The sequence below is a fragment of the Pinus tabuliformis genome, chromosome X (assembly GCF_031772625.1).
Source record: "Pinus tabuliformis cultivar Carrire ecotype Pingquan chromosome X, CPIR1, whole genome shotgun sequence".
Taxonomy (NCBI): Eukaryota; Viridiplantae; Streptophyta; class Pinopsida; order Pinales; family Pinaceae; genus Pinus; species Pinus tabuliformis.
The window spans coordinates 1250709779-1250725320 of record NC_142308.1 but is presented as its reverse complement, the minus strand read 5'-3'; the positions used below and the strand labels follow the sequence as shown (position 1 = coordinate 1250725320).

The 15542-nt window shown below is 38.0% G+C and overlaps 1 pseudogene; it reads right to left on the bottom strand.

The window, feature by feature from the left end:
- Window positions 1-10979: 10979 nt before the first annotated feature.
- Window positions 10980-15116, bottom strand: LOC149144510 (U-box domain-containing protein 13-like; annotated as a pseudogene).
- Between the last annotated feature and the right edge of the window lie 426 nt (window positions 15117-15542).

Sequence of the window (15542 nt, the reverse complement as noted above, 5' to 3'; positions counted from 1 at the left end):
TAAGTCTGTCAACTACCACCATGATGACACTCTTTCCCTCAGACTTGGGTAAACCTGTGATAAAATCCATTGAAACCTCCTCCCAACGTTGGCTTGGAATGGATAAAGGTTGTAATAGACCCGGTGTCTTAATTGTTTCAACTTTATTTTGTTGGCAAACCAAACATTCCGCCACAAACTTTTGAATATCTGATTTAAGGCCATCCCAAAAAAATTCCTTCTTAACCCTGTGGTAAGTTTTTAAAAATCCTGAGTGCCCTCCTAAGGGAGAAGTGTGCAATTCCATAAGAATCTTTTGTTTTAGCTGGGAATTCTTACAGAGGTATAAGCGATCTTTGTACCATAACGAATCATTTTTCCAGCTAAATGTATCAGACGTACTGGAATCTTGTTGTAACTTTCGAATAAGTGCCCACACTTCTTCGTCATTCTTCCATTCCTCCCTTGCTTCGTTTATCCAATCTGGTTGGATAATAGAAATGGCGCACAACAATGCTTCCACATCCTCATCCTTTCTTGAGAGTGCATCTGCCACCACATTTTGCTTCCCTTTTTTGTAGATGATTTCAAAGTCATAACCCAACATCTTTGTGACCCACTTTTGTTGCTCTTCAGAGGATAATCTTTGTTCTAAAAAGTATTTAAGGCTATCATGATCCGTTTTTACCTTGAAGTGTCTTCCCATTAGGTAGGGTCGCCATTTCTTAAGTGCATGGAGTATTGCCAACATTTCCTTCTCATAAATAGCTTTGCTTAAAAACTTTCCCTTGATTGGACGACTTTCAAAAGCAATGGGTCTTTCATCTTGCATTAGAACAACACCAATTCCATTTCCTGAAGCATCACATTCCACAATAAAGGTTTTTGTGAAGTCCGGTGTAGCTAAGACCGGTGCTTGGCACATTGCCTCTTTAAGATGTTCAAAGGCCTTTGTTGCTTCCGGAGTCCATGAAAATGCATCTTTCTTCAATAATGTTGTTAGAGGTGCTGCTATTCTCCCATAATTCTTAACAAACTTGCGATAATACCCTGTCAACCCAAGAAATCCTCGCAGATGCTTTATGGATGTGGGGATTTTCCATTCCTTAATGGCTTTAATTTTGCTAGGGTCTACCTTAACTCCTTCATGAGATACAATATGACCCAAATATTCCACCTCCTGGACTCCAAAGAAACATTTGGATCTTTTTGCATATAATTGTTTCTCCTCCAATAGTTGTAGCACCCTGTCAACATGTTCAACATGATCCTTCCAAGACTTGCTGTAGATTAGTATATCATCAAAAAATACTAACACAAATTTTCTAAGGAATGGTTTGAAAATTGAATTCATCAAACCTTGAAATGTTGAAGGTGCATTGGTAAGGCCAAAAGGCATGACCAAAAATTCATAATGACCCTCATGAGTTCTAAATGTTGTTTTCGGAATGTCTTCAATCTTCATTCTGATTTGATGATATCCTGAACGAAGATCCAACTTGGTGAAGTAAATTGATCCATGCAATTCATCCAGTAATTCATCAATGACAGGAATGGGGAACTTATCTTTAATAGTGAGCTTGTTGAGCTCCCTATAATCTGGACACATGCGCCATGATCCATCCTTCTTGTGCACCAATACTACTGGAGCAGAGAAAGAACTTTGACTCGGTTGAATTATACCAGCCTCTAGCATTTCTGCAACCATACGTTCAATTTCACTCTTTTGGACATAGGGATATCTGTACGGCCTGATGTTTGGAGGAACACTTCCTGGAATCAGATGAATAGCATGATCATGATCACGCATAGGTGGGAGACCTTTGGGAGTCTCAAATACCTTGGAATGATTGTCCAGGACTTTTTGGAGATCTGGAGAAATAGATGATTCCAATGTGGAAACATCTAGCGAACATAATTGTGCAATTACACCTCTTTGCTCCTTTTTTAGAAGCTTTGTCATACCATTAGAGCTGATTATCTTTCCTGGTTTCCCTGCAATACCCCTTAATTCAACTTCCTTTCCTTCCGTAGAAAATTTGATGAAAAGTTCTTGAAAATTAAAAGCTATTGTACCCAAGGATTGTAGCCATTGGACTCCTAGTACAACATCAGCACCTCCCATTGGAATGGAAAGCATTGGGCTAGTCAATACATATTCTCCCATGGATAGCTTGATATTATGGCACTTTCCAGAGCAATTTATTGTTCCTCCATTTGCAATCATCACTTGACACTCTGGTGCTGGATATAGGAAGCAATTCAATTCTTTTGCTACCTTACAATGAATAAAATTGTGGGTGCTTCCTGAATCAATCAACACTATTACCTTTTTCTTCTTGATTTGTCCTTCTATCTTGATGGTTTGAGGAGTGGTAATTCCCGCCAATGCATTACAAGATATGGTCGGATTTATTTGTTCTTCATCTAGGCTTTGTTCCTGGAGTATATCCTCTTCTTTTGACCTTTCTTGCTCCTTTTCTTCTTCCTCTTCACAATCTATGTAGAATAATTTCTTCTCAGCACACTTATGACCTTTAGTGTATTTGCTATCACAACTGTAACAAAGCCCTTTTGCTCTTTTTTCTTCCAATTGTTGTGGTGTCAACCTTATAGGTTGTGGAAGACTAGGGGCAACAACACTTCCGTCTTTATAGTTGTGAGTGGTATGCTTCCTGGTTGCCATAATTTTGCTTTCCATTTTTCTTGCTAACCTGAATGCCTTCTCTAATGAATCAGGTTCCCAAAGGCGAACATCATGTTGGATATTATCCTTTAAAGACCCTATGAACACATCAATCCTATGCTCCTCTGGAATATCTTTTACCCTTATGTTCAATTTTTGGAACTCCTCAATGTGCTCCATTATTGAACCCTTTTGTTTGAGACTTATCAATTGGCTAAAAAAAGTGTTGCTTTTTGTATCCTCATAATGTGCTATCAATTCTTCCGTAAAAATTGCCCAAGTGATAAATTGTTTACGAGAGCAAAGCCATTGATACCATACAAACTGATTTGGTTCCAAATATAAAGTTGCCATACGTACCTTTTGTGTGTTTTGCACATTATTGAGATCGAAGAATTGCTCCATCTGTAATATCCATGTGGCGGGATCCTTGCCATCAAACTTCCTCATATCGATTTTTGGAATATGGTGAGTCTTCGATCCAACATTAGAGTCTATGGAATCATGATTAACATTTCTTTTGTTCTCATCATGAGTTTCCTTTACTACCCTTTCACCATTAGTGACCATTTCTTGTAGCAACTTATTCATATTTGTCTTCAATTCTTCCATCTTATCATCCATGCCATCAATTTTAGCATCCATGTCATTCATCTTAGCTTCCATGCCATCCATCTTAGCTTCTACACCTTTCTTTAAACCATCCATCTTAGCTTCTACATCTTTCCTTAAACCATCCATTTTAGATTCTGTTGCTTTTTGTGCAAGTGACACTTGTTGCACTTGTTCTTGTAATTTTGATATATCATGTAGCATTTCTTCCTCTTCTTCATGAGTCATGCTAGAGCTTTCAGGTTCCTTACTAGGTGTTTGCATTTTCTTTCCTCGGGGCATCAGTTACCGATAATAATGCTCTACTATGCCCTTTGAATTCCTTCAAAATAAATTTTCAAACCAAGCTTAAGCAAAAATTTAAAAAAATCTACACACCTTTTTTCACTTTGTAGGAGCTCGATATTGCCTCTGATGTATCTCTGTACTTTTCGATCATCTAGTTCTGAATTTGTGACCTGTAGTAGCCCTCTGTGTCCTCTTTCCAATGCCACAAGTCTGACCCAAATTGGATTCTCCAAGGAAGAGTTATGTGAAATCTCCCACAGTGACTTGATTATAGACTAGTTCAGTAGAGCGAACTTGTACGACGTGCCACGAGTCACTGTTTCGACCTTTGGATCTAAAAATGCATACAAGAAACTACAGTCCGTCCTCTTTCTGTACCTTCTTACGAAATTTCAATCCGATCCCCAGAGAGAAAGTTATGACGATTTTCCCCAGGTCACCTGTTTTGAATGTAATTCAGGAGTCTGCAAAAAGACCAACTTCCTCAGATCATATCTCCACAAATATCACGCAAAAAGCTCTGAAATTCGGACCCAAGGTTCAGCGCGATTTCTTCTCAAATGGGTTTTTTTTGCGACTTCTGAAACGTCACAGAAAAAAAGTTATAGCGAAAATGCCACGATGACCTGTTTGGAGCAGCGAAACCCTAGAATCCAAAGCTCTGATACCAAATGTTATGAAACCAGCTCAAAAAAAGATAGAAAAGATAGATCAACGCCTTAGAATTCAGCCTCTTCGAGGGGGCAACCTCCTTTACATTACATAAATGAACAATTCTTGGATGATTCAAATGACAAAACCTCCTTTCTATATATAGGAGTCTAAGGAGTCACAATATAATCCAGCCGACCTAACAATAATAATATAAAGCCACAAAAATAACAATAGAGGGATTCTATGGGGCACAGTAATAACAATATGGGGGAAATAGGGGCACAACAATATTAATAAGGGGTATAACTACAATAGTAATGGGGTAATCACTAGTATTATAGGGACCCAACAGAAAGAGTGAGGTGGTTATGTGATTTGAGCTTAGGTCCCACCATATGCTACGAGACGAGATAGTGGTGATTGAGTTCTACCTAATCTCCAACAGATGCGGGGATTATGTTTCCAAGTTGTCAACAGACGACGAGATATTGAGTTTACCCAACCAAGTAGTCACGAATAGATAAAGAAATGTTGTTGCTAGCCCCTATTGAAGAGGCCAGGGGGAGGGGAGCGAAGGTTTTGTAGCGTCCATTCCACAAACTCACACAGCAACCATGTTACCAACATACGAGATTGATTTATAAATGGAATACCTGGCTTGGGGTAGGCACTACGATTGGGTGGACTAGATCTTTGAAAACCGTCTCAGTCACTGCTTTTTTCTAATCAAATATCATCTTTAGGGGTTCATGCAGAATTCCGAGGCACTAAAATGATTTGATTATGACTCAAACATGCCTTTTTGTCAGTTTCCCTAGGTAGGTTTAGTGGATTGACTAAAAGGAGAGGATTGCCACGTGTAGCATTGCTGCCAATCATCGTAGTCCTTGCCTTAAGGTCATTGTGGAGAGCCAGTCATTTGGAGGGAGGTACTCGGCAAAAGTAAGAGAAGTCAATGGTCGATCACATTGCCAATTGTCATTGACAATTGATCATTGATAGCTAAGAGCACATCAGTCCCAGTCCATGCCGATTTTCGGTAGCCAAGATCCCGTTCCCGATAGTAAAGAGAACATCCCATCATTCACAACTGGTCAGTGACAGTTGAAGACAAGTTAAAGGAAGGACAAGTTTACGCATACAAAACTCGATGGCATTCCTACATCGATTGGATTGAAGGATTTGATGACAATGCTTACTTACGATCACTTGTTTGAGGACCATGCGCCATACATATAGTGCTAGTAAGGTAGTCCCAGTCAGGGAGGTAGGTGGGGGGATGCTTGCCCGGATAGTGATCGATTGATAGCCCACATCCTTTGATAAGGGTGGTATATAACAGGCATCGAGATAGGTGGCCCGAGGGGGGACGAATGACAACTCACATCACTGTTGGCTGAGATATAAGGCCCCAATGTTCCCAATAGATGAGAGAGGAGCCAAATCGATAATGCTCCTCCTTGTTGGGTTAGGGTAGGGTCATGTTGTGGTTTATTTATTGCCTCAGGTTTTGTGCAGGTATTTAGTTCGGGTGGACCAAATCTTTGAAAACCGTCTCATTCACCATTTTTTTAGTGAAACCGCCTTTTTTAGGGGGCCCGACGGTAACCTCATTGGAGCATTGAAATGATTTTTCTTCTTACTGAACTATGCCTTTTCAAAAAAATTCTCTATGATAGTCAAGCATAGTCGATACCAATAGTTGATACCAGGAGTCGATCTAGTCTTGAGGAGTTGATGCACTCAATCCCGCTACTCGGTCCTGCTACTCAATGCCAGGTGACGATTCGATGACAAGACACGAGACTTGATGCCAAGTATATAGATCCCCACGATGGAGGTATTGATTATCGCTAGCTGACACACCCTGGAGCCCATAGTGAGCTTCCGCTAGCTGATACATGAGAGACACACATGGTCACTGACAGGATGCCGGTAGAAAGAACCTCCAATTGTCTTTGCTATGCTTTTCGACCCCCTCTCGTACTGGTTGTTGAATCAACACAATTTTCAAAGCAATTAATCAGTCTTCCCTTGGGCTTTTCAACATCTTATCCATCCACCCCCTTACAACCAACTCTATAGCTCATTTTTGGAAGATCGAAATGCTCGAGATATCTATCAGTGGTCAACAGTGCTTGCTCAAGAAGGAATAATTACTTAGTATGCCCTAAATCCAACCTAGCCTTTTGATTTCAGCATCCTTGTCTTGAATCTCTCCAAGCCTCGGGATGATTCATTCCTCTGTTTATGCCCATGGCACAGTGCTAGAGGACCTTCCAAATGATTAGTTCCCCCTATTATATGTTGTCTCGACTCTCTACTGGGAGCGATAAGATTAAAGAACTAGCATGAAAGTAATAAGTCCATCGATCAAGAATCGTTCAGCGCTGCATTTGCGTAGCCACTGTCCTCCCAAATGAATTATGGAGTTTTTTTCATGTATATAATAGAGTATGTCGGTGAAGTTGTTAATACTAGAATAATAGAATCTATAAAATAACTCCTTTGCCTTGAAGCGAACGACAACGTTCAATTTCGTATATTACTCTAAATTCTTTTTTTATGCTATATAAGTACACTACAGAAGCGATAGCCATATATACCAAGCATCTGGGACAAGCATGGAGTTTGATTTATCAATGAATTTCTTGGTTGACCCTTCGGGGGAAAGGTGAGATTCATGTATCTTGTCCGTATCAACTAAGGTTGTGATATAAGTAGCATTCAAGACTTTCTCATACTTTATTGTAGTTTAAGCACGAAATACGTATACGATAGGCAAAAGGTCCCTGGTAAATTAGCATGTGGTAATGATGCAGAGAATATTCTATAACATCAAGTTGCATATATCATGTCACCATGATAAAATGTGCTTTATGTTTGCCCGAATCATAAATAGCATAAGCGTCTTGTCTTTGATAGACAGTATTCAGCCTATACTATGGTTCTTGAATACAAGATTTCAGGTTCAAATCATTGCATACTAGATGTTATCTAGCGTTTCCATCTGCTTTGGGCTCTTCAGGAATCACGATATAAGAAATAAGCTTGTGATTAACAAGACAACACATGTTAAGAGTATTCCATGTACATGGAATGCACTAATGAAGGCCTATTTGTCACGTGTTAATGCGTCATTGATTAAGTTTACCTTGATTCCATGTGAGTGATACAACAACTAGTCGAGTAGTTGTACAACTATTATGTTAGCCCATTCAAGAAAAACAAAACAGTTGACTTAATCAATGCATTTTACACACTAGGATCAGCACTGGCTCGACTAAGCTTGTAATAATATGTCCGTAGAACTACATTAGTCCTAGCTCAGAGCGATTAATGCATCTCTGTATGGATTTCACAATGTTCTACAAGGAGTAAAGGTCCAACTATTTGGACTACATGAAACACTGTGTTTATTAGCACTTAAACAATGTATACGTCGTAGAATATGCAAGCAGGCTTAAAGAAACACATCCAAGAAAGCGAGTTCGAGCAGTTAAGGTATTAGTGAAGGTAAGAGCTCGTTATCATTCCTTCTCGTAATGCACTTTAAAGATGTGCAACTATCATATCCATTAGTGAGCTTTTAAAAATTGTTATGCTCTGAACAGTCTTATCTCTAGTAGGAGCTCTAGTTACTACACTAATCACATGAATTCTATCTGTAAGCAGGATCATTCGACTCTAATCATCTAGTATATCAATTGTATCACAGATCACCTTAACCACACATTTTTTTTATCTCTGATTTCAAGTTCATGGACTATAACTCTATTGAGTATTGCTAACTACACTCTCACACTGAGAAAATGTAAAGTGTTACATGATTGCAGTTCTACTAATCCTGATCAGAGACTAGACATCATTACGTTCTACGTAGCCTTTGAATCAGTACTAATTTGTAATAAGAGATATTTAAGGTGTACGAGCTAGCTTCCTGCTCACTATTCATGTTAAGAAGAGATCTATCATACACCATTCTAGTGGTCTAGCTTTCTGCATGTATCTGGCCTAATACTCAACACCCATGTATTAATTAAGCTTGAATTGGTCTCGTTATAAAGGAGCTAATAAACCTAATTGTTAATTATAACCATACCTACTAGGCTAGACTACAAGAGCAAACTGGTAACAATGTTTCTCTATAACAATAGTCAATAATATATGTGAGCTTTCTAATTCTGTACTGAAAATGTGGTTATGACTCTATGATACATCATGAAGTGTATATCATAATATTGTGGTTAGACGTATGGTGATTTTCATGCTTATGGTTAGACAATACATATGCTTTATCTAGTGACCATGATGTAATGAAGTGTTGGACAACTTATTGATAGCCTAGGTCAGGTGCTTATCACTATATACTATGATTTCAGAGCGTAGTAACAAATCAATGTTTTCTAGTTAATGATGCACGACGCGATCAACTAGTGCCTTATAGCTCGTATATTAATTACATTACTTGTGGATAGGCTCACATTACATAGATTCACCAGTGTAAGAGCTACTCACTATGAGTACGAAGCCAAGTAGTGCGTAATTTGATATTTAGGTAATGAGTTGGAAGTCCTAAACTAAATATAGTATTGCCCTTACTCGTGACGTGTTACTTTGTGGACTCTAATCAATCAGTACTTGAGGTACCTATTATCTTGAGAACATGCTCTTTTCACTTAAATGTGCCACTTTCTTGTAAGCAGCTTAGAAAAAATGTCATAAATTAATGATGTTTATATTTCCTCTCCTTTTAGTTGAGCCATCCTTTGTCTTCCTCACCCTCCATTGTCGAGTGAGCGTCTTTTGGTTATATCTTCTTTATCTTTAAGAATTTCATTTTCTTCTTAAGCTTCGTATAGTTTCTCTTATACTTTAGGTATCCCATAGCTTTCACTCCTTAACCCTTCAGAGGGACAAATCCTTAGTATAGTCTTAATTTGATACTCTATGAACAACATTAGTATCATGAATAGATAGCAAGATTAGAACTCTTAGACTCCTAGACTTATACTTTACGAATTCTTATAATATTCTAGATATATAGATAGATTAGTATTATTACATTATCAACTCCTTATACTTGTCTTAGACTCAACTATCACTAGCTTTATTATACTTTACACCAGGAAAACATAACTTTGACTCTATAACTCTATGAAGCTAGGGGTGAGGTACGAGCCTCCCCAACTACAGACACTAAGAACGCTCTTGTTCACTTATCATTACTTAACCCTAAAACACATATCACTCTCGAATAAACAATCAAGCAAATAGACTATCATATCTATTACTAGATCTATTATAGGCTAGTGATGAACCCGCTATAGGGTTCAAATTGGAAATTCTATCATCACTGCAGACGTATCAGTTCAGTCTATGGGACAAGGAAAGACATTAATACAGAGTATCTGGGACAACGAAATACCGGGTTAATGCGCCTTAAGTAGTAAGAAGGCTGCCTAAAGTGTGACATTAAGGACCCTAATGATCCTACCCATAAAGATCAGTGGTTGAGGGTCGCGTATCCATTGAGTCGCCTAGGCTGCAGCTGGACCTAATCTAAAAATAAGCATTAGAGAAAGATGATCATTCTCCTCTATTTTCCTAGACGATGTGATAGAAAGCGAAATACCTAAAGAATCTTTGTAAGCCCCAAGGGAAATACCTATAAGGCCGCTAAAGTGGGGATTGACTTAACCTCCTATATATCCACCCTTAATCCTTAAGGTAGATTTAGAGTAGATGGATCACACCCTTAATCAATACCCTATCTGTAGATCGATGATTGGTGCCTCATCCGCTAAGCATTCTCCTCTATTCCTTTCGATAACTCATTCGTGGCTATTAGGACTATGGTACTTACTATGTTACATATGCCTAAAGATGAGCTAACCTAACCTAAGATGTGGATAACCCTATTATATGAAACAATGCATCGTAGTCTTCCTGAACTATAGATTGCCCTTGAAAGCCTACATTCGAGTGCGCAAGCAATTCAACTCGCGAACTCGAGATTGACGTGGAAGCATAAAAAATGAACCAGCCATCGGGAGAAGACATGAAGAAGATATATCGAAGACAAGAACTAACCAACGAGAGAAGAAGCACCAATAGAACACATTCTCAGAGGAACCCTCCAGATTGGGTACTCTCCTTAGCCAAGGTAGAGCTAGAGGCTTGGACTATTTGGATATTCTATTTATACTAGGGTATTGTATTCCAGTACAGAGTTAGCTCAGATGGGCTTCTTCTTTCTATCGGTTTCATTGGGAGAGGATATTAATGACAGTGGTTACATGCCCATGAACAGGTGCCCAGCTAGCTACTCTTCCCTCATCAACCCGCGTTGAAGCCTCAGCAATTGAGCAAGTACTCATGAGTCATAGCCATGGATATGCTGTTTACCCATTCACTCAGCAAAGACTCACGAGACATAGACATTGAACCTAATAGACTCATCAGGGGCTCATTAGGTCTCTTTCAACATTAACCCCTGGCTAGGCCTCTTTACTCGATGCCGCTCCACGAAGCACGAGGCAAGGTACGATTCAAGGATGGAGAAGAACCAAGGGACAATTCAAGACCTTCGGCAAACATACATGCTTCTATTGATATTATTTAAGGTATATATTCATTATTAAGGAAGGAACCTACTCTTTAGAGACTTTATTACCCTATGGGCCGGAGTTCGCTGGCCTCATGAATCCCTGGCATAAGGAGATGAATTATGGATATACTTTCTCATATCTTATGCACCTTACCAAAATACCCACCCTTGCAGAGACTTTACCACTGACTCATCAACAACTAACAAACTAAACAGCGTCGCAACAACATTTTCTCTTACTTCAGTGCTACGAGCCCTGAGAACCTAAACGAAAGGAGGAATTGCCCCAGCCATAACTATTGTATCCTTGTTGTAGAAAGGCTAAGAAGAGCTGTCACAGCATGCTCTTGTGTTCTAACATCTGGCTAGAAGCTCTTTGGTCTCCATGAGTCCCACTCGACAACTTTTGCAGAAGAACATCCATTATCAAGCATAGATCCACATGCCTTTCCAGATCTGTTGTAGCCCGATCTCTTTGGTAGTTCAACTCCATTAGTTTCACGCCACTGCAATCAAACTTTGCAATACATAGTTAGGTGTCAAAACTACACGCAACAACATTTGTTGTGTTTTAGGACAAGACCGTTCACATGTCTGTCCTGTAGCCACAATAATAGGATCTTTCATTAGCTCCAGGGAAATTGGACAGCGAAATTCATCAGGAATAATAGGAGAGCTAGATTTATCTGTAAGACCACCACAAGTTTTCAATCCTTTCTCACTGTCAGGAGCATCCATCTCAGGATTCCCTGTCAAAAGCAACCATCTCAGGATTCTCTGTCAAAAGTAAGTCCTTCAACTTTCAGAATTCCTGACATCTGCTCTAACTTCTCACCAGCGTCTCCACATCTGATAACAATATTATAATATTATTGAGCTGAGAAGCTTATTGAGCTATAGGCTCATTCTATAGTCCAGTATGATGTGCAAGGATGCCAGTCCATCATAAAAGTTGAATTTTTGTTTATATTGCCTAAAGTAAAAATTTTAAAAATCTAAAAATAAAAAAAATTAAATAACTATGTAAAACATTTTAATAATTTCCTCTCATAAAGAAATTGGATCCTTCTAGACTTATTTTAAATAAATATTTAAAATGAATCTACACTAGTGTAATAACAGTGATTCTTACTTCAAAAATCGACAATGGTCTTGAGTTGTAACTTTTCTCCTAATCTTCTTAATACCGGTTGGTCAACATCTCTGTTACTCCTGTGAGACAGGACAATACGTAGATCTTACTCGAGTTCCAAATCAGGTGTGTCAGCTCTTCCTTTAGCTCTTTTGAACTGGGAATGTACAAGTTCAACCTGTTCTCGAACTTTATCTGACAATCCAAGTTCTTCATAAGCCCATTCACTTAAGCCTACTCCAACTGAGTAGTTACATTGTGAAATTCGCAACTTGCTTTCTTTCTAGAGCCATGAACAGCTTGCTGCCATCGTGGCCAAATTTGAGGATGTCCACAGCATGTTTAAGTGCAGAGGGTGTAGATTGCAAGGCCTGTAGGGTATTATCCTTAAGCAGGAGATCCTTCAGTTCCCTGAGTTCTTCAAGCATGGGTGCTAATAATTTGAGCTTCTCAACTGATTAGCGCCTTCTTTCTTCAGATATTTCCTGCATTCCCCAACACCTGCTATCTCGTTCACTATAACATCCCGCCATCTCCTCCTGCTTCCACCAAATCCATCTCTAAATCTGGCACTCCCACCCCCATCATTTCTGCTGCCTTCTCTGGCTGATGATCTATTGGAATCCCAATTCAAACCTGAGTGTGAGAAAACAAAAACATCAGAGAAACAACTGCTTCTTTCTTCACGCGGCCCGGTTTCCCCGACCTACGACTTCAGCTTTCCCATGGTTAGTATGAGGTTCCCTGAGCCCTATTGTTGCTGGAGTTTGTTGTCACTGTCTATCCCTGGTTAGCCCGCTCAAACCCTGGTTCGCACGCTTGCGTAAGCGTCTATCTATATATGCCCTCTATGCCTGTTGTCCTCTATCTGGCATGGAGACCAGAGTAGGACACCACCTTGAACATGGAAGACAACAAAGCACTATTTCTTCACCACGCCGTACATACACACAAAGCTTTGAAAAAGGATTTACACGTGTTATATTTTGACTGATAGAACGATGAAAATAGGTAGTGTTTGTAGAGTCAAATTTTAGGAAGAGAACATTTTTAGTGTAAATAGGCATAATTTAACAAGAGTATTTTTTTTTTGAAAATCATATTTATTTTATCAAGATTTTGATAAAATTTGGCAGGGATTTTGTAAATCTAGGCTATAGCTGTCAAACTTCAAGATTTTGGGTGACCTAGAGGTTTTTGAGGGTGCTGAATCTATGTCCATTATCAAAAACATGGTTCAAACATTGCTAGTGCAACATTTCTTGAATTCTTTTTGCTCAGATTCTAACCACTTTTGGGTGTAGGGACAATAACTCCACCTTGGTAGACGATGCCATGTAAGGATGTAAGACTATTGAACAAGAGAGTGTTTATAAATACTATTTTCTAAGTTTTAAAAGGAAAGGTAACTAGGGACAATAACTCCACCTTGGTAGGTGAAACGATGTAAGTATGTAAGACTATTGAACAAGAGTGTATTTGTAAATAGTATTTTCTAAGTTTTAAAAGGAAAGATGGCAACTATGTAGGTGAACATTGCTAAATGATAATGTATTTGTAAATAGTATTTTCTAAGTTTTAAAAGGAAAGATGGCAACTATGCATGTGAACATTGCTAAATAATAATTTTTTACGAGAAAGACTACAACCATGTCAAAGAAAAACATTAAATAGCCCCCAACATATATATAAACTATTATTACAAATGCTAAATTTTAAATCTTAACATGAAATGCTACAACTATGCATAAGTTATATATAGGGCTATTGTCTTGCAAATCAACTATAAAATCTACAGGGTTATTCAACAGAAATACTTTAAATTTTATTAGAAAATATTGCAATTCGCTAAAAGCTTAAATCCTGGAATGAACATTAAACAAAACAAACACCCCTACGTATAAATATTAAATAATCTTTCACACATAATCTAAATCCTTAACAATGGCTATTATACAGATTGCTTACAAATCAACTATAAAATCTAGAGGGCTATTCAACAGAAATACTTCAAATTTTATTAGAAAATATTGGAATTTGCTAAAAGCTTAAATCCTGGAATGAACATTAAACAAAACAAACACCCCTACGTATAAATATTAAATAATCTTCCACACATAATCTAAATCCTTAACAATGGCTCGCACTGATCATTATGACACAATCTTTTCAGCATTTCGCAACATATTGCAAAAACTCAAAAATAGTCTAAAATCAAATTTGCTCCAGAAATTAGTCTAAAGTAAAAACAAATTTGACTTCGAAGTTATCAAAAGTGAACATTGCTAAATAATAATTTTTTACCAGAAATACTACAACCATGTCAAAGAAAAACATTAAATAGCCCCCAACATATATATAAACGATTATTACAAATGCTAAATTTTAAATCTTAACATGAAATGCTACAACTATGCAAAAGTTATATATAAGGATATTGTCCAGATTGCTTGCAAATCAACTGTAAAATCTACAGGGTTATTCAACAGAAATACTTTAAATTTTATTAGAAAATATTGCAATTCGCTAAAAGCTTAAATCCTGGAATGAACATTAAACAAAACAAACACCCCTACGTATAAATACTAAATAATCTTCCACACATAATCTAAATCCTTAACAATGGCTATTGTCCAGATTACTTGCAAATCAACTATAAAATCTATAAGATTATTCAACAGAAATACTTTAAATTTTATTAGAAAATATTGCAATTTGCTAAAAGCTTAAATCCTGAAATGAACATTAAACAAAATAAACACCCCTACATATAAATATTAAATAATATTCCACACATAATCTAAATCCTTAACAATGGCTCGCACTGATCATTATGACACAATCTTTTCAGAATTTCGCAACATATTACAAAAACTCAAAAATAGTCTAAAATCAAATTTGTTCCAGAAATTTCACTAAACCCAAACACAGTCTAAAGTAAAAAAAAATTGACTTCGAAGTTATCAAAAGTCTAAACTAGGTTTTGTTGCACTTTTTATGTCACCATTGCCAATCCCTGTTTTCTCATTCCTTATTTCATCATTTGCGAAGCCTTAGATATCTGCAGTACCCATAATGCTATTTCCTTGTACCCTCTCACGTTCTTGAGCCCTCACCAACTTTGTTGGTTCAAGGTCACTGAAATCCACTGGCATGGACAAATTATTAGTCACTGCACTAGGATCCCTGAATTAAGGCATTGAATTGGGGGAAATTGTAACTCCAAATAGCTTTATGCTACCATTGCCAGTGTCTGTTTTCTCAGTCTTTAACTCATAACCTGCCAAGCCATTGTCAGTGTCTATTTTCTCAGTCTTCAACTCATAATCTGCCAAGCCATTGTCAGTGTATGTTTTCTCAGTCTTTAACTCATAACCTGCCAAGCCATGGATATCTGCACGGCTCATACTGTTATTTCCTTGTAACCCCTCGTGATCTTGAGCCCTCACCAAAACTGTCGGTTTAGAGCCACTGAAATCCTTTGGCATGGGCAACATATTAGTTACTGCACCAGGGTCCCTCCCTTCTTGAGGCACTGAATTGAGATCCTCAGTACTAGTAGACATGGCCAGAAACTTCTC